At 40.5% G+C, this 26,640-nt stretch overlaps 1 protein-coding gene across 1 annotated transcript in view; it reads left to right on the top strand.

The window, feature by feature from the left end:
* Nucleotides 1-26,640, top strand: part of PLEKHA2 (pleckstrin homology domain containing A2) — a 126,819-nt gene that overhangs the window by 3,662 nt on the left and 96,517 nt on the right. The window lies entirely within an intron of this gene.

Here is a 26,640-nt window from a genome sequence, read left to right as displayed (position 1 = left end):
AAAGTTTATAACTATTTTAAGAGTTGAGGCTGTGGCTCAATACTTGCCTAGCAAACAGGAGGCCCTGGGTTCAACTCCTAGTATAGGGGTGGGGTGGGATGGAGTGGGATGGGGGGACACAAAATTATTTTAAGAAGTTTAAATGCCATTAGATTTCATGTCATGAGGGGAGGGGTGCTGTTGAATTGGCCAAGGGTTTTATGGGAGTGAAAAAAATAACTTGTGATTGCTGTATCTATTTTTTAATGTGGTTCTGGGGATTAAACCCGAGACTACTTGTGTGCTGAACATTTGCTCTACCACTAGGTACAAACCCCCTCTGGGTTTTTGTTGTTGTTGTTTACTTGTTTTTTCAAATGCCCCTGTTTTTAAAAGTAAACTATAGAGTTAGAACACACTGTCACTGAAGAACAGTGCTTTTGGTAACTTGAAGAAATTAAAACTTTAGGAACATAAAACTGACTTCAGAAAATGGCACAAAAATTCCTTTGCAATCCTCAAGTGCATTGGAGAGACGAAAAGAGGAAGTTAGGAAGGGGTACTTACAGGATAAAAGCATGTGGGCCTAGTCTAAAAATGAAAATCTATTTTTAAAAAAGAAGAAAAGCAAAATCCTTCTTTCCTTTCCTCAACATACCATCCTCCCTCCTCCTTGTGGCAGCAGAGGGCGGCCTATGAAGGTTCAGAACCCCATTTCTGTTTTGCCCCCACTGCCAAAAACTAACCTGCCGTGCAGTTAAAAAAAAAAAAAAAAAAAAAAAGAAACCTCAGGACCAGGGCTGTAGCTCCGTGGTAGAGCACTTACCTAACAAGTTTAGGCCCTGGGTTTCATCTCCAGCACCATAAAAAAGGAATAAATAAATAAATAAACTTCCTCTGTCAGAAGTAAGAATTCTCCTTAATTACAAGTTCTTATATGCAACTCTCTTGGCACAGTTCAATTCAAAATGATAAATCTGTGTATAAGCTATAAACAAGATTTTTATTTAAATCTTAACTAGATTGGGGTACTTTTATGTTTTCCACCAATGTTGCTTCAATTCAGTAACCACAAGTAATTAATCCTCATGTGTTAGTTAAACCAAGTGATTGAGTCATGAGTTTAACACATTTTCAGAAATGTGATAAAATTTAAAGTTGAATCCAAGTCTTTGAATTAAGAAAACGTGCTTTAAGAGACAACAAGATCATTCATCACAATGTCACATAAATAGAAATCAGAATTCCAAAGGTCTGGTAAAATGATGAGCCCATTGGAATAGTTGTTGAAATAATCACTGACTTCTTCAAACATTTCAAAATTATTTTGGAATAATATTATGTTTACAGAAAAGCTGCAAAGATTCTCTAAATCCTTTCCTTCTTTTACAGCTAGCCCTCTACTTCCACCCTTTCATATCTTGTCCTGCTGTTTTGGGGTTTCTAGAGCATCTGATTGTGTACTAAGCATCCACAGATGCTGAGACTGTGTGGGTACTGATAGAAAAAAGTTGCCATGGTCCACATCTCTCCCCTTTTTCCTGTCCCCTAAACCCTCCTCCTTTTACAAACATTTTACTTAATATGACACAAGAAGGGACTATGAACTCTTGACCCTTACTTTAATGGTGATAATTGTCGTATGTAGCTCAGTGGTAGAGGGCCTTCATAGTGTGCACAAGGCCCTGGGTTCAATCCCCAGCACTGCCAAAAGAAAAAATAAGTAATGTGCTTATAGCAAAGTGGTGGTGTCATGGGCAATCTTTTTTTCAATATATTTAGTAATTTTTAAAATTAGAAAGAATAGCCAGGCATAGTGGCACTTGCCTGTAATCCTAGTGACTCAAGCCTGAGGCAGGAGGATTGCGAGTTCAAAGCTAATCTCAGGAACTTAGCAAAGCCCTAAGCAACTCAGTGAAACCCTGACTCTAAATAAAACACAAAAAAGGCTGAGAGTGTGGCTAAGTGGTTATTGCCTCTGAGTTCAATCCCTGGTACCAAAAAAGAAAGGAAAAAAAAAAAAAAAAAGAAAGAATATATAAATACGGGAAAATTTGCCCTAGGAAAAAGAAAGCCCTCCTCTGCATATTCTGTGCAAAGACCCCAAGTCAAGCTCATGAGAGCTAGGATCAGGGGCAGAACCTGTGCTCTGGGACCCTGGGACAGTCTATTTGATTCTGTCTACCTCTTTCCACAACTAGACACCTGTAAAAAAACAAGGAGTTTGGAACAACTCTATGAGTCTATGTTCTTTTAAAAACTAAAGTGTTTGCATATTTCAACATTTAAAATTTTATCTTTAAAAATTGAGCTCTTTTCCAATTTTTTCTCAGGTTTCCCTCATATCCCAGACACATTCTCCTGACATAGCTCTTCTCCTCATTTATTTGGCCATAGTTCTACATTAAGAAATGGTACTTTTTATGGAACTCTTATTTGAAAGTTCACCATCCAAATTAACATTTGCTTGAGCCCTCTATGAAATCAGATCATAGGCACAAAGAAGAAAAAGGGAATAAAATTATGAAGCCCTAAGCAAAAATACAGTTATACCTTTGTGTGTATAACTTTAAAAGTCAGTATTCATATTCATGGACACAAGATCTTCAGAGTCCACTTAGGCAAATGCTCTGGGGCTGTTGGGAGACAACATGAGTGAGGAGGAGTGAGGCATGTGGATCAGGAGGCAACTGAGGTAGCATCTGTAGATCCCAGTTGGCTGCATTACATTTCTGTAGGTGGATCAAATTCTAAGCCTCTTTGTACCTTTGGACATTGATCTGCCTTTTTTTTTTTTTTTTTTTTTTTAATTCTGGAAAACTCCTGGTTCTGGGCTATATATAACCAAATGCCAATAATCTAATAGTCTGACAGTTTTCCTACTTTGGAAAAGGTATCTCGTAATGTGAGGCTAGTCCCTTTTTTTTTTTTTTTTGATCAGCAAAAATTTTTTTAATTTGTTTATATTCCACTTTTTTCTAGAAAAGATTTAAGACAATTTGCAGGCATATGACATTCTCATATCACTTAAGATTTCAGGTAAAAGTGATTATGACAAAGGACTTGGTTAATGTTCTTGGGACCTGTCATTGCCACCCCACCCACATGCAGGGCACGATCAAGCCATCATTCTGCCTTCACTCTCTGTGAGAGCGTTCTGAAATGATTTATCAAATCACCCCCCTGAAGTGTCTTTCTTTTGCATTCATCCATTTGTTACTTAACTTAACAAACGTTATTTGGATGACTTTTATGTTAGAAGGGCCAGATTTAAGGTTACATGAATAAGGCATAATTCTTTCCCTTGACATACTCATTATCTAATTGGAGGATCAACAAATTACAGACCAGAACCAAATCCAGCTCACTTCCTATTTTCATATGATCCTCAAGTTAAGAATGGATTTTATAACTGTAAATGCTCCCCCTAATCAAAAGAAGCATAATATTTCATGTCATGTGAAAATCATATTAAATTCAAATTTAATGTCCTTGGATAAAGTTTTCTTGTATCACAGCCATGCTCATTCCTTAACACTACAACAGCAGAATTGAGAGTGGCAAGAGAGAATTTAGGGCCCAGCATATGTATTTGGTTTAATATCTGGTACTTTGCAAAAATATTCCCCAGCCCCTGTTCTAATTAATTCATTATTTAGGCTGGAGGTCTAGCTCAGTGGTAGAGCACTTGCTTAGCATGTGCTCTGGGTTCCATTGCCAGCACCACAAGAAAGAAAAAATTATTTTTAACTGACTTATTGACTATCTACAATATCCTTTGTGGGTGCTTTCTTGGTGTTTAGTTCTACTGTTCTCAATGCTAGAATTATGAAGTTCCTACACTAATGAAGCTTACACTGAAGGGCAATGAAAAATGGAGACAACACAGATACCTGGTGAGCTAATATAAGCATCCTTGAAGCTTTCTTTGCCCATTTCAAAATCGCACATTTATTTTCTGATGAGGTGCTAATACAGTGTGTCCATAAAAAATGTGTGTGTGTGTTTGTGTTGTACTTTTGTTTTGTTTTGTTTTGCAGTACTGAGGATGGAACCCAGGGCCTTGCATGTGTTAGGCAAATACTCTACTAATGAGCTATATCCCAGACCCATAAAAAAATATTTTTTTATAACTGGCTGCAGTAGCACATGCCTATAATCTCAGCTACTTGGGAGTCTGAGGCTAGAGGATCTCAATTTCGGGGCTATATTGAGCACCTTCATGCGACCCTGTCTGAAAATTTTAAGAAAGGCAATAGATGTAACTTAAAGGTAGAGTGCCCCTGGGTTCAATCCTCAGTACTCAAATGTGTGTGTGAGTGTGTGTGTGTGTGAGTGTGTGTGTGTGTGTGTGTGTGTGTGTTTTAAAATAGAGGATGTCCTTGATTATGTGTATTTACTTAGGTTGACAGACTTTATAGACAACCTTATCCTCATTCCTATTTTACAGATGAGGAAACCAGAGCAAGTTAACTCACTCAAAGACCTAAGCTAGCATGTGGCAGAGTCAGGTTTGGCACTCGGCCCGTTTGTGCTTTGTACACGTCATGAATAATCCTCATCTGCAACAACACATTCTTCCTTAGGCACATCACTAAGGATATATACCCAGTCCCAGAGGGCACTCCCTTCTTTTCATTTAAGAAAGCATTGAGCCAGGTGTGGTAGAACACTCCTGTAATCCCAGCAGCTTGGGAGTCTGAGGCAGGAGGATCATGAGTTCAAAGCCAGTTTCAGCAACTTAGTGAGGCCCTAAGCAACTCAGTGAGACCCTGTCTCTAAATAAAATACAGGACTGGAATTGTAGCTCAGTGGTAAAGCACCTGCCTAGCATGTGTGAGGCACTGGGTTTAATTCTCAGTACCACATATAAATAAAATAAAATAAAGGTCCATTGACAACTAAAAAAATTTAAAATAAATAAATAAAATACAAAAAAGGGCTGGGGATGTGGTTCAGTGGTTAAGCACCCTTGGGTTCAATCCCCGGTACGAAGAAGAAGAAGAAGGAGAAGGAGAAGGAGAAGAAGAAGAAGAAGAAGGAGAAAGAAATCTTTGAAAGATTGAAAGATGCTGCATGTATGTATTTGGCTGAGTTATTACTTATGAATTTCCTTGACTCTTAAAGATACAAGTTGGATTTATTTGGAAGCTCCATTCTATGGGTTATAGAAAGTTCAATGCCCTCCCCAGATTACTAATTCAAGGTAGGCTTGTCTTCTTATAGTGGGCTTTCAACCCAGCTTACTTCTTCCAGTGAGTTCTTGTTCTTCTCTCTGAATCTAATTGCTCTCTATGTATCTTTATATTTGTGTTGACCAAACTATGAACATTAGCATCTTTTAAAAGATGTTCACCAAAATGATAAAAAGAATACAAAATTCCATGGATGTATGACTACTACAAAACAAGTTAACATCATGGAAATCTAACTCAAATCTGAATATTAGACATGGCTATGTCTAGTAATATCTAGTACTTACTGAGTGCTTATAATGTGCTAGGCTAAATACTAAATATTTATTGCAAAATAAACCTCTCCATTAGAAATATAGGGAGTCCACATTTTTTAATTCACCCAAATGCAGGATTGTATTATCATGAGGTTAATGAAATGACTGGGTAAGCTTGCACAACTTGCTGGCTAGGCATACCAAAGACCTAGCTCCGCTATCTGATTCCATCCTATGGTTTGGCACCATCCACCTGACCACTCTGACTGAAACACCAATAGGGTCAGTCTCTGGTACTGTGGTGAGCTAGACTTCTGGAATGATAGAAGTGACTTTAAGAAGCTCCTAGGGAGATGGTTCCAGAGAGATGATATGGGAGACTCCTGGATATACATAGTGCCTATTCTGTCTTCTAAGGTTGTTTCACACTTCTCTCCATTTTTGGTGCAGGTTTTAGAGATGTGAATCTAGTTGACTTAATTCTGGAATCCCTATCTTCAGTAGCACTGCCTAGACCACCCATTCCCCTTCCAAGATTTACCTGTTTCAAAACCACAATAGCAAACATAACATGTTCCTTCTTTCTTACACAGAGCAATTAAAAAATTCCTCCATATGATCTGTCTTTTTCAGGCTTTGTTTTCAGCCCTATTTTTTAATACCTAAACATCCCCCCAAAACAACCCACTCCTTCAGAGGGATTCCTGCAGAGGATTTTTTTTGGAGGGAGGGAACTGGAGTAGAACATGGAACCCAGAGTCTTGTGCATGCTGAGCACACTCTACCACTGAGTTATGTCCCCAGCCAGAGGACTTAAAAAACAAAACAAAAAACTTTTTTTAATACTGAAAGATGACCTTGAATCCACTGTAATTTACATTTTCAAAACAGTTATTTACAGATTTTAGTGACCTATTTTTAATAAACCACTTGCAACATACCACTGAATGATTGAGAAGCACAGCTCTGATTTTCTACTTTTGCACATTTGTTAGATTATAAGTTGATTTTGAGATTTGGAAGTACTCTTTCTGCATTTGTCACCTCACAACTAGAACCTCTGACACAGGCTAGTTGGATATAATAAACTAAAAAGAAACTCTCCTAAACTTCCTTTCTGGGACTTGGTATCACAGATGGCGGGTAGTGGAGTGAGTGTTCCTCCACTGAACTCTTTAGCACTGGGTTGTCATCGTTGCCAGATAATGTGGCAAAGTTGTGATTTGACAGGGAACAAATTCCTGAAGGAGTCATGATTTGGACCCCACAGATAAACACTTAGAATGGAAAGCTTTACTTTCTACATTTCTGAAGTCATCTGTTCAATCTTTTTGCCCCCTTTTCTTTTTCTTTGCCAAAGTGAGATCCTGAAGGGCCACAGCTGCTATGTGACCCCAAGTGACCACTAAATTAGTGACTAAGTTTTTAATGACCCAGAAAGTCCCAAGCTCAGAAAACCAAGTAAGAGAATTGGGAATGCATATCTGCAAGGGTAGTAGCAATTCATGATCGTGGTCTGGCTCTGTTGGGCAGGGGGTAACTTTACTGGTTTGGGAGTAGATTTAATTTTTCTTTTCTAGCTTTCCATCACCAGCCAGTACACATATTAGGACCATCCGAGGTCATATTAGACAGACAGAACCTTGAAACAAGCAGAAACAAGTATGTCCCAGAGAAGGTGAAGAAAGCCCAAAATAAATTAAAAGGGAATCCATATGACTTGCTGTTTCTAGAATTCTCATTCAGAAGCACAGGTTTAGTGATAGGAGTCCATTTTCTTCTCTGTTGGTCTGATCACCATACTTGGTTCTGCAGTAAATAATATTTTCAGGACTGGGGATGTGTGAGGCCCTGAGTTCCATTCCCAACACTGGCATATGTGTATATGTGTGTGTGTGTGTGTGTGTGTGTGTGTGTATAATCCTAACATTATAAATGTTGTTTTTTGCTTTTCAGGTTTTTTAAATCTATAGACAAAACACGTAAGATTTATGAATACCTTGCTACCCAGTTCCCCAGTTCTGGCAAATTCTAGAAGCTATACATCAAAGTAAAGTTAAATATTTTGTTTTATTATTCATTTGCAGTACAGGGGATTGAGCCAAGGGCTTTGTGAATGCTAGAGAAGCACGCTACCACTGAGCTACATCCCCAGACCTTTTTATTTTATTTTGAGACAGGGTTTCACCAAATTGCCCAGGCTGGCCTTAAGTTTGGGATCATCCTGCCTGAGCTCCCTGAGGAGCTAGGATTATTTATTATGTAGCATCTGATGGGATTTCAGCATAGTTACAGTTATAGAAAACAAGTTAAAAACAGCAGAAGTTGGACAGGGAAATGTCTCCTGCCTTAAAGTCTGTAAAATGGGTATGAGAGAGTAATTAAAACAAACTGCTAAAATTTAGACCTTTTGCAAGCTGATGATAATTGTTACATTTTGAAGTTGCACCGTTTCAATGGTTAAAAGCAGATTTGGCATAGTGAATCCACATTCACTAGACTTCAAAATCCACAGCCTTGCAATGAGAGAGCTACAGTCAGAATTGGATTGAGCAACTTGAAATGCCAGAGTAGAAAAGGAATTCAGGTTATGCCACCCTAAATATGCTGCTCTAGCATATTGATTATTTTGGACTAAGGGTGCTTTGAAAGCAGCAGCCCTGGCCAGGGGTGTAGCTCAGTAATAAAGCAACTTAGAGGCCCATGGTTCCATCCCCAGCATTGCTAAACAAAAAACAAAGCCCAGCAGGTGCAAGATGACACTCTGACTCCCCTTTTCTTTTAGAAAGCAAGGGTTGAAATTCCCATGTGCAAGATGATTCATTCCTCTACCAGGAGGAAGGAAATATTTCTTATCACAAGAGACAGAGTTGAGGCCAAGAATCTATACCAACAAACCTTGTTAAACTAACCCTAATCTTCCAAGTTCCTTTTCCATAAGTTACTACTCTTTGCCCACCTATTTGATTCTGTTTTGTTTTTTTTTTGGGGGGGGGGTTGTTTGTTTGTTTTTGTTTTTTTCATTACTAGGGTTTAGAGCTAGGGACACTGCCACTGAGCCACATCCCCAGTCCTATTTATTTATGAGATATGGTCTTGCTAAATTGCTTAGGTTGGCCTCAAACTTGCCATCTTCCTGCCTCAATCTCATAAATAGCTGAGATTCCAGGCATGTACAACTGTGCACGGCTTAACTCTTCTTTGGGTCTTCCTTTCCCTTGTGAAGGCTCCCAGGTACATGTAAATAAAATCTGTATGCTCTTCCCAGTTAATCTGTCTTATGTCAGTATAAGATGGGGACTTTAGAGGGTAGAGGAAATTTTTATCTCCCACATAGCAGTTCTTTATACTTCATTTTAATTAAATTCATTTTTAACTAACACATAAAACACAAAATTTTATGTATTAATTATACTGTTGTCATAACTACTTAGGAGGCTGAGGCAGGCGAATTGCTTGAACCTATGAGTTCGAACCCAACCTGGGCAAAATAGTGAGACCCCATCTCAAACAAACATACAAAAACAATGTTTTCCTCCATGTGTACATTTTAAATCAGAGTAAACATACCTCCTTCTCAAACATTTATCCTTTATTTAGGGTAAAATCCCTAAATAAATAATCTGCTATCTGTTGATAGCAGAAAATGACTAATCAAAAGTTCCCTATCATGTAATTTATTGGCCAAAGTAACACCCCCTTTCTGCTGATCAGAAAATATTATTGCCAGAGGGCAATACCTGTAGAAATGATCTAATCCCACCGTCTTACAGATGAGAGAAATGAATAGCAAATGACCCATCCAAGGCCACATACAACGTTTTGGCAGTGATATGGCTATTACTTAGGTATTCCCTCCACTCAACTGTTTTACATTTCTGAATGCACATAAGAAAAATAAAGGCTATTTCTCATTTAAAAGAGAAGGGGCTGACTTGGGGTATAGCAAATACAGCATGTACTTGCTTAGCATGTGTAAGTATAAGGCCTGGGGTTCATCTCTAGCAACTTCTTCCAAAAAAAAAAAAAAAAAAGAGGAGAAGTGACCCATTATCTTGATAGATATACTGCAGTTGATGCAAATGGCATCCCTGGAGTTGTGCCTTGACTAGCCTATGTGACTCTTTGTGGCAGCCTGATAAATGTCATGTTTTAAAACTGAGAAATTCTATATATGGAAAATCAAGCCAAACTAGACAAAGTTTCGGTAGAAACATTGACTGGGCATGGTGGCACATGACTGTTGTCATAACTACTTAGGAGGCTGTGGCAGGAGAATTGCTTGAACCTATGAGTTCGAACCCAACCTGGGCAAAATAGTGAGACCCCAGGAGGTTTCAAGATGGTGGCCTAGAGGGTAGCTGCATTTCATGTTGCTCCAGGACTCAGGATTCAAAAGAGGAGATATTGAGGCACTTGGGACCAACTCAAAGCAGCCGGGTGACTCTCTCCCGTTGGGGAGGCGTCCCGGATGGGACAGTAGTCCGGGAACGCAGGGAACTTTGTGAAGTAGAGCTGCCGCGAGACGCCCCTCCCCCCGCTGGAGCAGTGAACTCCGACAACTGGGAGCGCCGTAAAGGAGGCCGCTCAGCACAGCGATGGGACTCAGAGCAACCACTGGGGCTCCGTCAGCTGCCCGGGGAGGAATGGCGAGGAGAGCTGTGTGGACTCAGAACACTGGGGCCTGCCCTGAGGAGGAGGAGGAGGAGTGTGGCCGCTTTTATTCGGAGTGACTGCACCAGAGCTACAGGCGGTTGCCAGAGGAGAAGCTGTGCGGCGAGCTGTTTGGACTCAGACCACTTCTGAACACCGGGGCCTGGTGGAGGAGTAGGAGGAGGAGGAGGAGGAGCGCGGCGGGTCGTTTGGACTCGCAGTGACTGCATTAGCGCTCCAGGCGGCTGCTCAGAGGAGAAGGCGAGTGGTGAGTTGTTTGGACTTAAAGTGACAACTCCTGAACACAGGGGGGCTGCCTGGAGGAGAAGCGTGGTGGGTCGCTTGGTCTTGAGTGGCCGCACCAGAGCTCCAGGCGATTGCCCAGAAGACGCGTGCAGCGGGTCACGTGGATTCAGAGCCACTCAGAGCGACCGCTCCTGAACACCCAGGGGATTATCTGGAGAAGGAGGAGGAACGGGGAGGGTCACTTCGACTCGGAGTGATTGATTGCCCAGGGCTACAGGTGGTTGGTGGGAGGAGGAGGCACGCAGTGAGTTTCTTGGACTCCTAGTGACCGCACCGGAATACTGGGCGGCTGTCTGGAGGAAGAGGCGTGTGGCGGGTCTCTGGGACTCAGAGCAATTGCACGGGGCTCCAGGTGGCTGCTCACAGGAGGGGCCGCATAGCCAGGCGATTAGGTGCAGAGCAGGGTCCCAGGATCTAGGAGGCTTCTTGGTGGAAGAGTCTCACAGAGACACGCTTAGGGCGGAGCGAAGGTTCCAGGCCTGCGGGCAGATTCTATAAGGAGGGGCAGCCTAAGGAGATTCATCTGTGAAGAGTGAGGCTCCCAGGCCCAGGAGGTAGGGCCTGGCCCCTGGGAACTTTGCAGAGGAAGGCAGCCCAGCCCAGGCGGTAGCTGTAAATTGAGGGGAACCTCTAGGAGGGAACTGACCAGCGAGACCTCCCCACCGGGTGAGTCTTCCCTGCCGGGTGAGGTTTCCCCACAAGGACAGTAAAACCAGAGACTCAGGCCCAAACAGGCCTTGCCTCAGCCCGCAGCCTAGGTCCCCTTTGGATGACCACTGGTCAACAAGTGGAGGCACCTCTGCCCACTAGCAGGGATTATACCCCACCTGAAGGCCACCACTCCTAGAGAGGCAGCTTCCTTGTGGAGCACCGCATTATCAACTTCCTCCAAGACTTCAGCCTACTGAAGGCTAAGGGGGGATATATAAAGAAATCTTCAGGGACATTGTAAGTCAATAGAGGAAATCTGCAATATCTCAGCGGTCCACTGATACCTGAACAATATAAGAAAACAAGGAAAGAAAATGCTGCAAACAAATCTAGATGTTACATCAATAAAACCCAATGACAGCATGGCAGAAGAAATGACAGAAAAGGAGTTCAGAATGTACATAATTAAAATGATCAGAGATGCAAACGATGAGATGAAAGAGCAAATGCACGCACTGAATGATGAGATGAAAGAGCAAATGCAGGCATTGAATGATCACACCAATCGACAGTTAAAAGAGCAAATACAGGAAGCAAAAGATCATTTCAATAAAGAGTTAGAGATATTGAAAAAAAAGCAAACAGAAATCCTTGACATGAAGGAAACAATAAACCAAATTAAGAACTCCATAGAAAGCATATCCAGTAGGATAGAACACCTGGAAGACAGAACCTCAGACATTGAAGACAAAATATTTAACCTTGAAAACAAAGTTGAACAAACAGAGAAGATGGTAAGAAATCATGAACAGAATCTACAAGAACTATGGGATATCATGAAAAGGCCAAATTGAAGAATCATTGGGATTGAGCAAGGCCTAGAGAAACAAGCCAAAGGAATGAACAATTTATTCAATGAAATAATATCATAAAATTTCCCAAATCTGAAGAATGAAATGGAAAATCAAGTTCAAGAGGCTTATAGGACTCCAAATACACAAAATTACAACAGACCCACACCAAGGCACATTATAATGAAAATACCTAACATACAAAATAAAGACAGAATTTTAAAGGCTGTGAGAGAAAAGAACCAAATTACATTCAGGGGGAAACCAATACGGATATCAGCAGATTTTTCAATCCAGACCCTAAAAGCTAGAAGGGCCTGGAACAACATTTTTCAAGCCCTGAAAGAAAATGGATGCCAACCAAGAATCTTATACCCAGCAAAACTTACCTTCAAATTTGACGATGAAATAAAATCCTTCCATGATAAACAAAAGCTAAAAGAATTTACAAAAGAAAGCCAGCACTACAGAACATTCTCAGCAAAATATTCCATGAGGAAGAGATGAAAAACAAAGAAGCAAATCAGCAAAGGGAGGAATTATCCTAAAGGAATTCTCAAATAAAGGAGGAAACAAGTTGTGTCAAACAAATAAATAAATAAAATTTAAAAAATGAACCAACTGACCGGGAAACCAAATCATATCTCTATAATAACCCTGAATGTTAATGGCCTGAATTCATCAATCAAAAGACATAGACTGGCAGATTGGATTAAAAAGAAAGATCCAACAATATGTTGCCTGCAAGAGACTCACCTCATAGAAAAGATACTCATAGACTAAAGGTGAAAGGATGGGGAAAAACATACCATGCACATGGACTCAGCAAAAAAGCTGGAGTATCCATCCTCATTTCCGATAATGTGGACTTCAAGCCAAAGTTAGTCAGAAGGGATAAAGAAGGTCATTTCATACTGCTTAAGGGAAGCATAAATCAGCAAGATATAACAATCATAAACATCTATGCCCCAAACAGTGGCTCATCCATGTATGTCAAACAAATCCTTCTCAATTTCAGAAACCAAATAGACCATAACACAATAATACTAGGTGATTTTAACACGCCTCTCTCACCACTGGACAGATCGTCCAGACAAAAATTGAACAAAGAAACCATAGATCTCAATAACACAATCAATAATTTAGACTTAACGGACATTTATAGAATATACCATCCAACCACGAGCGAATACACTTTCTTCTCAGCAGCACATGGATTCTTCTCTAAAATAGACCATATATTATGCCACAAAGCTAATGTTAGCAAATACAAGAAGATAGAGACACTACCATGTATTCTATCAGATCATAATGGATTGAAGTTAGAAATAAATGAAAGAGTAAAACACAGAAACTATTCCAACATCTGGAGATTAAACAATATGCTATTATATGATGAATGGATAACAGAAGATATTAGGAAGGAAATTAAAAAATTCTTAGAGGTAAATGAGAACAAAGAAACATCATATCAAAATCTCTGGGACACTATGAAAGCAGTACTTAGAGGGAAATTTATTTCATGGAGCGCATTTAATAAAAGAAGTAAAACTCAACAAATAAACGACCTAACACTACAGCTCAAAGCCCTAGAAAAAGAAGAACAGAACAGCACCAAAAGTAGTAGAAGACAGGAAATAGTTAAACTCAGAGCTGAAATCAATGAAATTGAAACAAAAGAAACAATACAAAAAATTGACAAAATAAATAGTTGGTTCTTCGAAAAAATAAACAAAATTGATAAACCTTTAGCCACACTAACAAAGAGAAGACGAGAGAGAACCCAAATCACCAAAATTCGGAATGAACAAGGAAATATCACAACAGACAGGATTGAAATACAAAACATAATTAGAAGCTATTTTGAAAATCTATACTCCAACAAAATAGAAAATTTCAAAGACATCAACAGGTTTCTAGAGACATATGAATTGCCTAAACTGAACAAGGAGGACATACACAATTTAAAAAGACCAATTTCAAGTACTGAAATAGAAGAAGTCATCAAAAGCCTACCAACAAAGAAAAGTCCGGGACCAGATGGGTTCTCAGCCGAGTTCTACAAAACCTTTAAAGAAGAGCTCATTCCAATACTTCTCAAAGTATTCCATAAAATAGAAGAGGAGGGAACCCTCCCAAACTCATTCTATGAAGCCAATATCACACTGATACCTAAACCAGACAGAGACTCATCAAGGAAAGAAAATTTCAGACCAATATCCTTAATGAACATCGACGCAAAAATTCTCAACAAAATTTTAGCAAATCGCATACAAAAAACATATAAAAAGATAGTGCACTATGATCAAGTGGGTTTCATCCCAGGAATGCAAGGTTGGTGCAACATCAGGAAATCAATAAACGTAATTCACCATATTAATAGACTTAAAGTCAAGAATCACATGATTATTTCAATAGATGCAGAAAAAGCATTTGATAAAATACAGCACCCCTTCATGCTCAAAACACTAGAAAAAATAGGGATAGTGGGAACATTCCTTAACATTGTAAAGGCCATTTATGCTAAGCCCACGGCTAATATCATTCTAAATGGTGAAAAACTGAAAGCATTCCCCCTAAAAACTGGAACAAGGCAGGGATGCCCTCTTTCACCACTTCTATTCAAGATTGTTCTTGAGACTCTGGCCAGAGCAATTAGACAAACCAAAGAAATTAAAGGGATACGAATTGGAAAAGAAGAACTCAAACTATCCCTGTTCGCTGATGACATGATTATATATTTAGAGGAACCTGGAAATTCACCAGAAAACTCTTAGAACTCATAAGTGAATTCAGTAAAGTAGCAGGTTACAAGATCAATGCCCATAAATCCAACGCATTTTTATACATAAGTGATGAATCTTCAGAAAGAGAAATTAGGAAAACTACCCCACTCACAGTAGCCTCGAAAAAAATAAAATACTTGGGAATCAATCTCACAAAAGAGGTGAAAGACCTCTACAATGAGAACTATACAACACTAAAGAAAGAAATTAAAGAACACCTTAGAAGATGGAAAGATCTTCCATGTTCTTGGATAGGAAGAATTAATATTGTCAAAATGGCCATACTACCTAAAGTGCTATACAAATTCAATGCAATTCCAATTAAAATCCCAATGACGTACCTTACAGAAATAGAGCAAGCAATTATGAAATTCATCTGGAAGAATAAGAAACCCAGAATAGCTAAAGCAATCCTTAGCAGGAAGAGTGAAACAGGGGGTATTGCAATACCAGATCTTCAACTCTACTACAAAGCAATAGTAACAACAACGGCATGGTATTGGTACCAAAATAGAAAGGTAGATCAATGGTACAGAATAGAGGACACGGACACAAACCCAAATAAATACAATTTTCTCATACTAGACAAAGGTGCCAAAAATATGCAATGGAGAAAAGATAGCCTCTTCAACAAATGGTGCTGGGAGAATTGGAAATCCATATGCAACAGAATGAAACTAAACCCATATCTCTCACCATGCACGAAACTAAACTCAAAATGGATTAAGGACCTCGGAATCAGATCAGAGACCCTGCAGATTATAGAAGAAAAAGTAGGTCCAAATCTTCACCTTGTTGGTCTAGGATCAGACTTCCTTAACAGGACTCCCATAGCACAAGAAATAAAAGCTAGAATCAACCACTGGGATAGAGTCAAACTAAAAAGCTTTCTCTCAGCAAAGGAAACTATCAGCAATGCGAAGAAAGAGCCTACAGAGTGGGAGAATATCTTTGCCAATCATACTTCAGATAGAGCACTAATCTCCAGAATCTATAAAGAACTCAAAAAACTCTACTCCAAGAATTCAAATAATCCAGTCAACAAATGGGCTAAGGAAATGAATAGACACTTCACAGAAGAAGATCTACAAGCAATCAACAAACATATGGAAAAATGTTCAACATCTCTAGTAATAAGAGAAATGCAAATCAAAACCACCCTAAGATTCCATCTCACCCCAATTAGAATGGCGATTATCAAGAATACGAGCAACAACAGGTGTTGGCGAGGATGTGGGGAGAAAGGTACACTCATACATTGCTGGTGGGGCTGCAAATTAGTGCAGCCACTCTGGAAAGCAATGTGGAGATTCCTTAGAAAACTTGGAATGGACCCTCCATTTGACCCAGCTATCCCACTCCTTGGCCTATACCCAAAGGACTTGAAATCAGCATACTACAGAGATACAGCCCACATCAATGTTCATAGCTGCTCAATTCACAATAGCCAGACTGTGGAACCAACCTAGATGCCCTTCAATTGATGAGTGGATAAAGAAACTGTGGTTTATATATACAATGGAATATTACTCAGCCATAAAGAATGATAAATTATGGCATTTGCAGGCAAATGGATGAAATTGGAGAATATCATGCTAAGTGAGATAAGCCAATCTCAAAAAGTCAAAGGACGAATGATATCGCTAATAAGTGGAGGATGACACATAATGGGGGGGAGGGAAGGGTTAGTGTTAGGGTTAGAGTTAGGGTTAGGGAGGGGGGCAAGTATGGAGGAAGGAAGTACTGTATAGAGGATAAAGAGGGGTGGGAGGGGTGGGGGGAAGGGAAAAAATAACAGAATGAATCAAACAACATTACTCTATGTAAATTTATGATTACACAAATGGTATGCCTTTACGCCATGTACAAACAGAGAAACAACATGTATCCCATTTGTTTACAATAAAAAAAATAAAAGAAAAAAAAATAGACCCCATCTCAAACAAACAAAAACAACAAGCTGGGTGCGATGGCACACGCTTGTAATCCCAGTGGCTCTAGAGGCCGAGGCAGGAGGATCATGAGTTCAATGCCAGTCTCAGCAACTTAGTGAGACCCTAAGCAACTCAGATCCTATCTCTAAATAAAATACAAAAAAGGGCTGGGGATGTGGCTCAGTGGTTAAGCACACCTCTGGATTCAATCCCCAGTACCAAAAAACAAAAAAACAAAAACAAAAACCCCACATATACACACATATATATCCATATCCATATCCATACATATATATGTATATATATAATTGCAATATTTAAAAAAAGACTGGGAAAGGTTATTCTCATGAACTATTACAAAGAGCAATTGAGCTCTTGACTAAAGGAGATTTAATTTGCTTGCCTTTCCTCTGGTGACTTCCAGTTTTCTTTAAGTCATGTAATTAGAAATTCCTTCTCCTTTTGCTTAACCTTGGGGCAAGTCCTTTGTCTCATTCTAAGCCTGTCTTGTTGGTCCTGAGTCCCCTTGTCAAGGCAGTTCTAGCCCCCTGCAGGTGGCCCCTGGACAGAACAATGATCTGCTGAGATGAGCTTGGGATTCTCCACTTCCACTGTTCTCCTTCAACCTTGGTAGGCCTGGCTGGCTTTGGCTGCAGAGCAGGGAAGATAATCTTGACAAATAGACATTTCCGAGAGTGGGGAAAACAATTTAAGGAACAGTAGAATCAGTTTGAATTTGAGTTGTTGAGAAATGGGGAAGTTGGTGAAAGAGAATACAGCTGGGGGTTTTAGTGAAGGGAACAGACTAGGAATCAGTTTGACTGGACGCTTGAAAGAAGTTTCCTTAAAATGTGAGAATAATTTTGCGGAGGAATGTTTACACAAAAACTAATCTAAAGAAAAAACAACTTACACACCAGAAGCTAAATGTCATTTGATTCCCAGAGGGAATGATCTCAGAAGTTAAAAGGGGAGGGATGCTCTCCAACTATTAAATGTATTTTTAAAGGCCCTTTTGGGTTTAAATTGGTTCCAGGAAGAAGACAGGCCCTTTTCCCAGGGGAGGTGTCTTTGAAAAGGCTAATAGAAGGTTGGAGAAGCTTTCTATTGAGCATGGCATGGTGGGTGCAGAAGGCAGAGGGGTTAACCAGAAGTATTCTGTCCATGGTGGTTTCAACCCAATTTTGAGTGGTTTCAGCCCGATTTTGAGATCAAACATTTGGAGATTGCGAAACTCCCTCTGGGGTTGCCTTTGTTTATCCTGCTTTCCTGGCAGCCATTGGAGTTCAGGCAGAGTGATGTCACTGGAGGAACTTGGAAAGCAAGTCCAAGTTTTCTACAGTGTAACTTTGGAATCAAAACCAGCCACACGGGTGGGTTTGCCAGTGTCATAAGTAGACCCTGAGTGGCAGTTTTAAAGCGTGTGCCTGAGTGGTGAAGGAAGTTGAAATTGCATCTGCCCCACTGCAAGCTGCTAGCTGGTCAGTGCAGGGAGAGGGAAGCCAGGCTTTTCAATTCTCAGCCTAGTGCTTTTATTCTGAACTTGGGATGTAATTAATCTTGCAAGTATAAAAATCACTCCAAAAATGAAGCTGACTTCTGTACTGAGTTCAGAACAGGAAACTTAATCTCCCTAGCCAACACACAAAGTCTAGACCTCTGAGCAACTTGTCACCATCCAAGGCCATCAAATTCAAAAAGACCAAGAAAAATGCTGCCACCTACCCAGGAGAAAAGGGTGGCTTGGGGAACCTGAGGATCATGAGCTCAGGAACTAATGGGTAGAAACTTATAAAGGTACTGTAATTTTGGGGGGACTTTTACTTCCCTTTATGCAAAACCTCGAACTTCCTCCCTGCTACAAGCCAGTGCCTAAACTTCATTTGTGTGCTCTGGGAACACCGTTGTCACTGTGCTTTAGGAAAACAACAATGGCTAGGCAGAAGTGATCATTTTACTGCAGGTGACTTGGAAGGAACACTGGTAATTTCACCTACCTCTCCATCCTTCATCTTTCCCTGCAACCCATTCCTCCCCTCACTTCTTTTTTTTTTTTTTAATAAAAAAATTTCCAGGGCTGGGGATATAGTTCAGTGGTAAAGAACATGCTCATCATGCATGAGTCCCTGGGTTCCACCCATAGTACCAAAATTAAAAGAAAACAAAATCTCCCAAGTACTTTCTGATTTAGAATGTGGTCAGCCACTGATTGACTAAGTCTTCAGCAGTTTCCATTCATTCAACAGACCTTCTCCAAGCTTCTTCTGCCATCCAGGGGTAAGTTCTGGTCCCCTGTAACCGCATGGGTGGAGTCAGAGATAACCCACTCATGGCCACAACTCTGGTAATTAGGCCTTCATAGGAGGTTCAGAGTGGGGCCATGGCAGCCTGTGGGGCAGGTGACTGTCAAGGAGGGGAGAACAAGGGGTGTACTTTCCTTCTAGGGGAGACTGTGGACAGAATGCAGTTGAGAGTGGACAGGGAAAGGACACTCTAAACATGTGCAGAGGAACCAGGTGAAAGAAGTCATGCCTGGGAAATCAGGGAGCAGTAGGAAATGAAGTTGAGATCAGCAATGCTGAGCCAGTGAAAGAAGACCTTGAGGCAGGAAACTGAAATGTTTGGATGTCTTATTTGGAGTAGGAAGAGTAGATCGGTGCATTGGTGAACCTGCAGGCAAATTAGTTGGGGTTCCCCAAGTGGTTTCTCAGCAAATTTTGTCCCACTTTGACAATCTCTAAATTATGGAGCAGATGACCCCTCGCTGAGATGGGGCATCATCCTTCTGAGATGAGTTCTACAGAAGATCCCTCTATGCTCTTCATCTAGAGTTGTGAATCCATTCCTAGGACTTTTCTTAAACCCCTAAGTTCCAGGTAGAGGGACCTGAAACAAACCTGTCGGTCTGTCTTTCTCTTTCTTTTTAAACTGGCCAATGGAGTATTACTTCAGTATTTACTAAAGTTTTAAATACAATCAAGTAAAAATTAGACATTTAAATAAAATTAGACATTTTAAAAGTACAAGTCAGGCATTGGGGCACACTCCTATAATCCCAGCTACTCCAGAGGCTGAGACAGGAGGATCATAATTTTGAGAGACCCTGTCTCAAAATTAAAAAGGAAAAAGGACTGGGGATGTTGCTCAGTCATAAAACACCCCTGGATTCAATCCCCATTATCCACACCCCCCAAAAAAAAAAGAAAAAAAGAAAAGTACAACATAGTAGAAAGCTAATCAGTGCTATTATTCTTTCCATGTGAACAATCTCTTTTGCTGAGGTAAGCAATACTGATTCTGAGGAACTTGGGACATTTCTAATACACTGTGGTAGTGGTTCTCAAAGTGTGGTCCCCAGATCAGCAATTGCAGCATTGCATGAGAACTTCAGAAATGTGTATTTTTGAGCCCTACCCCATATGTACTGAATCAGAAGCTGTGGGTTCATCTAGTGTTTGAACAAGCTCTCAGGCAGTTCTGATGCAAGGCTAAAGTTTGAAAACCACTTCCCTATGGTGTCACCTAGTCAAAAGGAGCTACATGGAGAACCAAAGTTTTTTTTTTTTTTTTTTTTTTTTTGGTAATGGGGGATTGAACTCAGGACCTTACACATGCTAGGCAAGTGCTCCACCATGGAGCTACATCCCTAATCCCTAGTCCTGTTTTTGTTTTCTTAAGGAAGAGAAAAGCTTCAAACCTAGTCAAAGTCACAACCAAGCAACTTCAAAGTTCATGTAACAGACATAGAGCAATCTTAACTATCAGTTTTTAATATAAATCTAGCAAATGATTTTTAAAATTACATATGTTATACTCTCTGAGCAGAGATAAGAGAGAAAAAAGGCACAAAGTTCTGGCCTATGGTAGGATTCTGCCCTCATTTGTCATTATCATTTAAAAAAAAAAAACATTTTAATGTAAATAATAACAACTTATAAAAAGCCATGACCCCATATATATGTACAATTACTATGTGTCAATTTTTAAACAAAAAAATCTACCTATGAGCATCCACAAGGGCTTCCTGAAAATTAATTTTGGGGGTCCTAAGGCTCCTGTCCACAAGTGACCTACTGTATAGTTGAGTCAAAACTTGAACATAAGAAGCAATTATGGTTACCCAAGGTGGCATATACTCCAGAGATACGTTGTGAAGAGGCTAAGTAGGTCTCATGGAGTCAAGGACCCTCCTTCAGGGTCTGGCGTATAGCTCAAATACAGAGCACAAGCTCCCCAGTCTTAACATTGGGAATCTGGGATCAAATCCCCAGCACTAAAAAACAAAGAAATGAAAAGAGTCCTCCTAGTCTGGGTGAGGTGGCACACATCTGTAATCTGTGGACTCTGGAGGATCGTGAGCTCAAAGCCAGCCTCAGCAACAGGGAGGGACTAAGCAACTCAGAGACCCTGTCTCTAAATAAAAATTTTTTTAAAGAGGGGCTGAGGATGTGGCTCAGTAGTTGAGTGCTCTGAGTTCAATCCTTGGTATACGCCCCCATCACCACCAAAAAAGAGTCCTCCTTTAGTTTTCATTCAGAGAACTTTTGTTTTCACTCCTCGCCCAATCAAATGCTACCAGATATGCAAAGTCACCCCTCCTTTGATCTCCCTTTTCTCTTAACCTAACAGCAATTTCCCAGCCTGCTTTGCAGAGCCCAAAGGGATCTCAGGCTTACCAAACCCTAAATTCTGCCAGAATGAAGTGGAAGTTTCCGAGGAATGGGCCCTACATGCCCTACTGACTGTTAAGTCATGTGTCCCTCGGCAGGAACACCTGGCTGCCCCTCCAGGGCTACTGAGGACATCATACTGCTCAGTGGTCAACTATCCTAGGAATTTGGGCCTCCTGGGTTTGTCCTATGCAACTGGGAAAAGGGGCATTTTAGTGCCCCAACTCTAAGAACTCTGACCTTTAATTCTGGTGCAGTAGCCCATCTTATCTCCAAAAGAGAGTTTTTGAGGATATGGCAACTGCTGCATTAACAGATGACTCTAGGAAGGAAAGGAAAAGGCTTGTTCTATAAATACATGTACCGTTCCTGGATGATGCACTGGCCGCCTCCCCGCTCCCACCCCAATCACCCTGTGACTGTCAGAGCAGAGCAGCCTCAAGCCAAGGGATCAGTGCAATCACAAGGTCAACAGTAGATACCCCGTCCATAAATACTCCTGGAGAGCTTTAGTCATTGACTAGGAGCCAGGAAGGGAAAAAAGAAGAGGGAGGTGGGGAGAGAGTTGGCAGCCTGCTGGGGCTAGCTTCAAACAGCTACAGTAACTTTTTTTTTCTTTAAAGACTGATTTTCCACCAGAATGTAGAAATCTATGGAGGGAGTACAGACAGGAGAGAAAAAGAACAATTACCACAAAAACACTTTTTTTAAGAGGTGGATAACCTGATCTTCAGAACATAGATCTGTCCCCCAATTCTTTGTTAAAAGAAAACCAAGAGCTGGTCCTACTGGCAATTTCAGAATCTCTGTTAAATTACAGTTAGAATATTATATTTTCTGTATCAGGTAAACAGGAAGAGAAAGCAGGTTTCCTGTGTTGATAAAGTTGGACAATCATTTAGAGTCCCAAATCTCCTTGGATACATGAACCCATAAACCAGGAGGTAATTTGTTGGAAGGGGCTGTTCTGTGGGAATGGAGGACCTTGGGGATCTTCAGGTCCTCATTTGCTTGTCTGTCATGTGCACTTCTGGGGTTGCAAGGCAGATGAAGACAATGGGAAGCTGTTAGGAAGACATGTAATGCTCTGTGTGGGAGCGAGTTGCCTAACAGCATTGTACCTAAATAAAGAAGGCCTCGATGTGCTGGTAACCACACCACGAACTGATATTCTGCATCTTCACCAGACAGAGGGGAGGACTGGGGGTGGATCGGCTTTACTGTCACCAGCAGAGACAACTTCCAGAGCAGCTTGGATGAATCATCTGGTGCACATACGCACACACCCCAAATTTTTTAAATATGGATGAAGGGGGTGGGGAGATGCCAACTAACAGAAGCTGAATGTTGGGTACATAATTCTTGGACCTGTGTGTGTGTCTAATTCTGGCTTGTTATTGATTCTTTTAGTCCCTTTTGAGTGAAATTTTAAGTGACTTACCTAAGGACCAATTAGTACTAAACTTATTCTAGAAAAAGCTAAAATCCTAAGTTATTTTAGTGATGTGGCTAATGTAAGCAGCTTATCAAAGAACAAATTAGATAACTGGACATGGTCAGAAATGTAATTAACATCAAATATGCTCTAGTTTGAATCTGGAATGTCTCCCAAAGCCTTACTTATTATAGGGTTGGTCCCCAGCCTGTGGTGGGGGCCTAATGGGAGGAAATTAGGTCACAGGGGGATGTGCCCTTGAAAGGGATATTTGGACCTCTGCACCTTCTTCTTGCTCTCTCTCTTTGCTTCCTGGCCACCATGAGGTAAGTAGCTTGCTCCACCAAGCTCTCTAGACATGATGCTCTGCCTTATCACAGGTCCTAAAACACAGGACCAACCAACAAATCATGGCCTGAAATTTCTGAAACCATGAGCCAAAATAAACATTTTCTCCTTTAAAATAATTTATCTCAGGTATTTGTCATAGCAATGGAAAGCTAATACACAGATTTTCTCTAATAGACAAAACCACCCATATGCATCAGCTGGGACCCTGACAGGTAAAACTTTCCAATTTGAAAGTTTAATAAAGGTGTTTTTTACAAAGATCTGAGTTTGGGGGACCACAAAAGATAATGAATTACCTCAAGGCTGGCTGTACAAAGGGGGAGACCCCTATTACTACCCTTGGCCTATGAATTAAAGGGAGAGAGTTGAGTGGAGGGAGCCGCCACATGGTACTGCCATGATACACTGTGTGATGCCACAGGCCTAAAGCAACAGGGCCTCCCTACCATGAACTGTGACCTCTGAAACAGTGAGTCAAAATAAACCTTTCATCCTTAATGTTGATTAGCTCAGGTATTTTGTCAGAAAAATAGAAAGCTGATCAGCCACAGTGGTACATGCCTGTAATCCCAGCAACTCTGGAGGCTGAGGCAGGAAGATCATGAGTTCAAAACCAGTCTCAGAAAAAGTGAGGCACTAAGCAACTCAGGGAGACCCTGTCACTAAATAAAATACAAAATAGGGCTGGGGATGTGGCTCAGTGCCTGAGTGACCCTGAGTTCAATCCCGGTATCCCCCCTCCTGAAAAAAAAGAAAGCCAATTAAAATAAAATTTTATTAACATCTTCTAAAAATCAAGGTTCTTAGTTCCAGAGTGAATTTGTGTTTCACTTGGTGTTCAGAGCAAAGATTTCAAACCCTGCTTGCCCCTTCTGCCATCCTGTTGTTTACTTGGTATCTGTGTCAGAGGCAGGGTATGACAATGGGTGGACAATAGAATTGACAAAAATGGTGCCAGTTTTTATTCAGAGAAAAAAGAACTCAGGGCATGATTCAGTATAGAGCATGAGCTCAGCATGTGCAAGGTCCTGGGTTTAATCCCCAGCAACACACACAGTGAAACAAAACAACATATCCAAAAAAAAAGCTATAGAATTAAATTCTCATTTGCCTTTAGAGACACAGGTTCTGTGCTCACAGAAAAGTTTAAAGATTGTGATCAAGCAAATGGGAATGTAAGAAACTTTGTTTTAAGAGATTCAGTAGTCAATAGCCAGCTAAACATAGCTGTGAAGGATTTTAGAGTATGCAATTGGAGCTATGTAAGTAAGGATTCCATATGAGGTGATATTTTATCCATATTAAATGTCTTGCTGGTATCTTTCCTATAGTAGAGTGAAACAGACATTATTACCTCATGTACCTATATGACTGCACAACCCATGTGGTCCTAAAGAATGTACAAGCTGAAGAATGAGAAATTATACTCCACTTATGTGTGATTTATCAAAATGCATTCTACTGTCATGTATAACTAATTTGGAACAAATAAAAAATTATTTTTTAAAAAAAGTCTTGCTAGGATCTAAAAAGCCAAAACTCCTACATTGTTCCAGCCATAGACACTTTATTCAAGTTCATTATATACAATGAACAGGATGGGCCCTGCCCTGAAGACACCATATCTTTTGTATCATAGTAGATTGGTGAGTCAAGAAATAAATGTGTAGAATAAAAAGTCAATTGAAATTTTATACCATTGAGATAGGAGAGACACCAACTTAAACTTCACTAAAAAGTCACATTTTGCTTGCCATTTAAGATCAAGTTGTTATAGTCTGGATCCAGATGTCCCCCAAAGGTTCATGTGTTAAAGGCTTGGTCCACAGTGTTGGGAGATTGGTATTTCAGGAAGTGATGGGATCATGAGGGCTCTGATTTTCTCAATGGATTAATCTATTGATGGGTTCATAACTGAATAGACTATTTGGGGGTGGAAATGATAGGATGTGGGACCTAGTTAGAGGAAGTAGGTTACTGGGTGCATGTTTTGGAAGATATATCTTCTCCACTCCCATTCATTCTCCCCACCCCACCCCTTTTCTCCTTTCCAACTACCATGAGGTGAACAGCTTTGTTCCACCACACCCTTCTGTCATGTTCTTTGCCTGAACTCAAGCCCAGAAACAATAGATCCAGATGATCATGGACCAAAACCCCTGAAACCATGAGCCAAAAGAAATCTTTCCTTCTTTAAACTGTCTTTTCTCAGGTTTCTTTTTTTTTTTTTTTTTTTTTCACAGCCACAAAAATCTAACACACAAGTGAAGTCCCCACAATAGGGATTTATGGGAGAATAAATCACAATTTTCTATAGCTTGATTTAAAACTTTCAAATCTTTCTTCAGAAGTTGGTAATAATGACAGCACACGACAGCTCTAGTCAGCTGCCCTCTACTAACAACTGCTTCTTGCAATCCTTGTGCAAACAATGCTCTCTTTTTGGCAAAGCCCCTGAATAAGCTGCTGCAGCTGCGGCTCTTTGGGGAAAAAGAGAATCTGCTCCTGCTGGTCTTCTTCATGGGGACTGTATGTTCCTTTTTTTTTTTTTAACTAATTAATTAATTATTTATTTATTTTTACAGACTTCATTTTGATTCATTGTACACAAATGGGGTACATGATTTCATTTCTATGGTTGTACACAATGTAGATTGATACCATTCGTGTAATCATACATGTACATAGGGTAATGATGTCTGTCTTTGGTGTTAATTTGGATCTGGAATGTCCCCCAATGTCCCACGCATTGTAGGCTTGATTCTCAGCCTGTGTTGTTCTTGGGAAGTGGTAGACCCTTTAGGAGGTGGGGCCTAGTGCAAGGAAGTTAGGTCATCACTGGGGTGTGCCCTTGAAGGGGATATTGGGACTCTGGCCCCTTCCTGTCTCTCTGATTCCTGGCTGTCATGGGGTGAACAGCCCTCTTTGCCATGCATTCCTGGCCATGATATTCTTCTACCTTACCACACCCAAAATCAACAGAGCCACTGACCATGTTCTCAAATCAAAATGAAACTTTCTTCCTTATAATTTGGTTATCTCAGATATTTGTTACAGTAATGGAAAGCTGACTAGCACAGTATCCCATTCCTGCCTTTTTTCAGTAAGAACGCTTAAAAAAGTCATTAGTGACAGCAGTTTCCAACCCTGTCCAGCAAAAGCACATAGGCAACTCTGGTCCTGTGTATGTGTTCTATGGCTCAGCAATATGTTGGTAAGCTTTCCATTTCTGTGACTAAAATACCTGACAGGAACAATTTAGAGCAGGAAAAGTTTAATTTGGCTAAGGGGTTTCAGAGGTTCCGTCCATAGTCAGTCAATTCCATTGATCTGGGCCCAAGATGAAGCAAAAATCATGATGGTGGTACACTGCTCTACTCATGGTGACCAAGAAGCAGAGAGAGAAAGGTGAATCCTTCCAGGGCAAGCACCCAGTGATCCACTTGTGTATCCCACTTGCGTGTACTTACCACCCAGTTAGTCTACACAAACTAGGGCAGACTGATTGGGTTACAGCTCTCATAATTCAATCATTTCACTGCTGAATATTCTTGCATTGACACAGGAGCTTT

Source organism: Sciurus vulgaris (genome assembly GCF_902686455.1).
Source record: "Sciurus vulgaris genome assembly, chromosome: 5".
NCBI lineage: Eukaryota > Metazoa > Chordata > Mammalia > Rodentia > Sciuridae > Sciurus > Sciurus vulgaris.
Note: the sequence above shows the minus strand (reverse complement) of the source record. Positions and strands in the feature narration are given on the sequence as shown.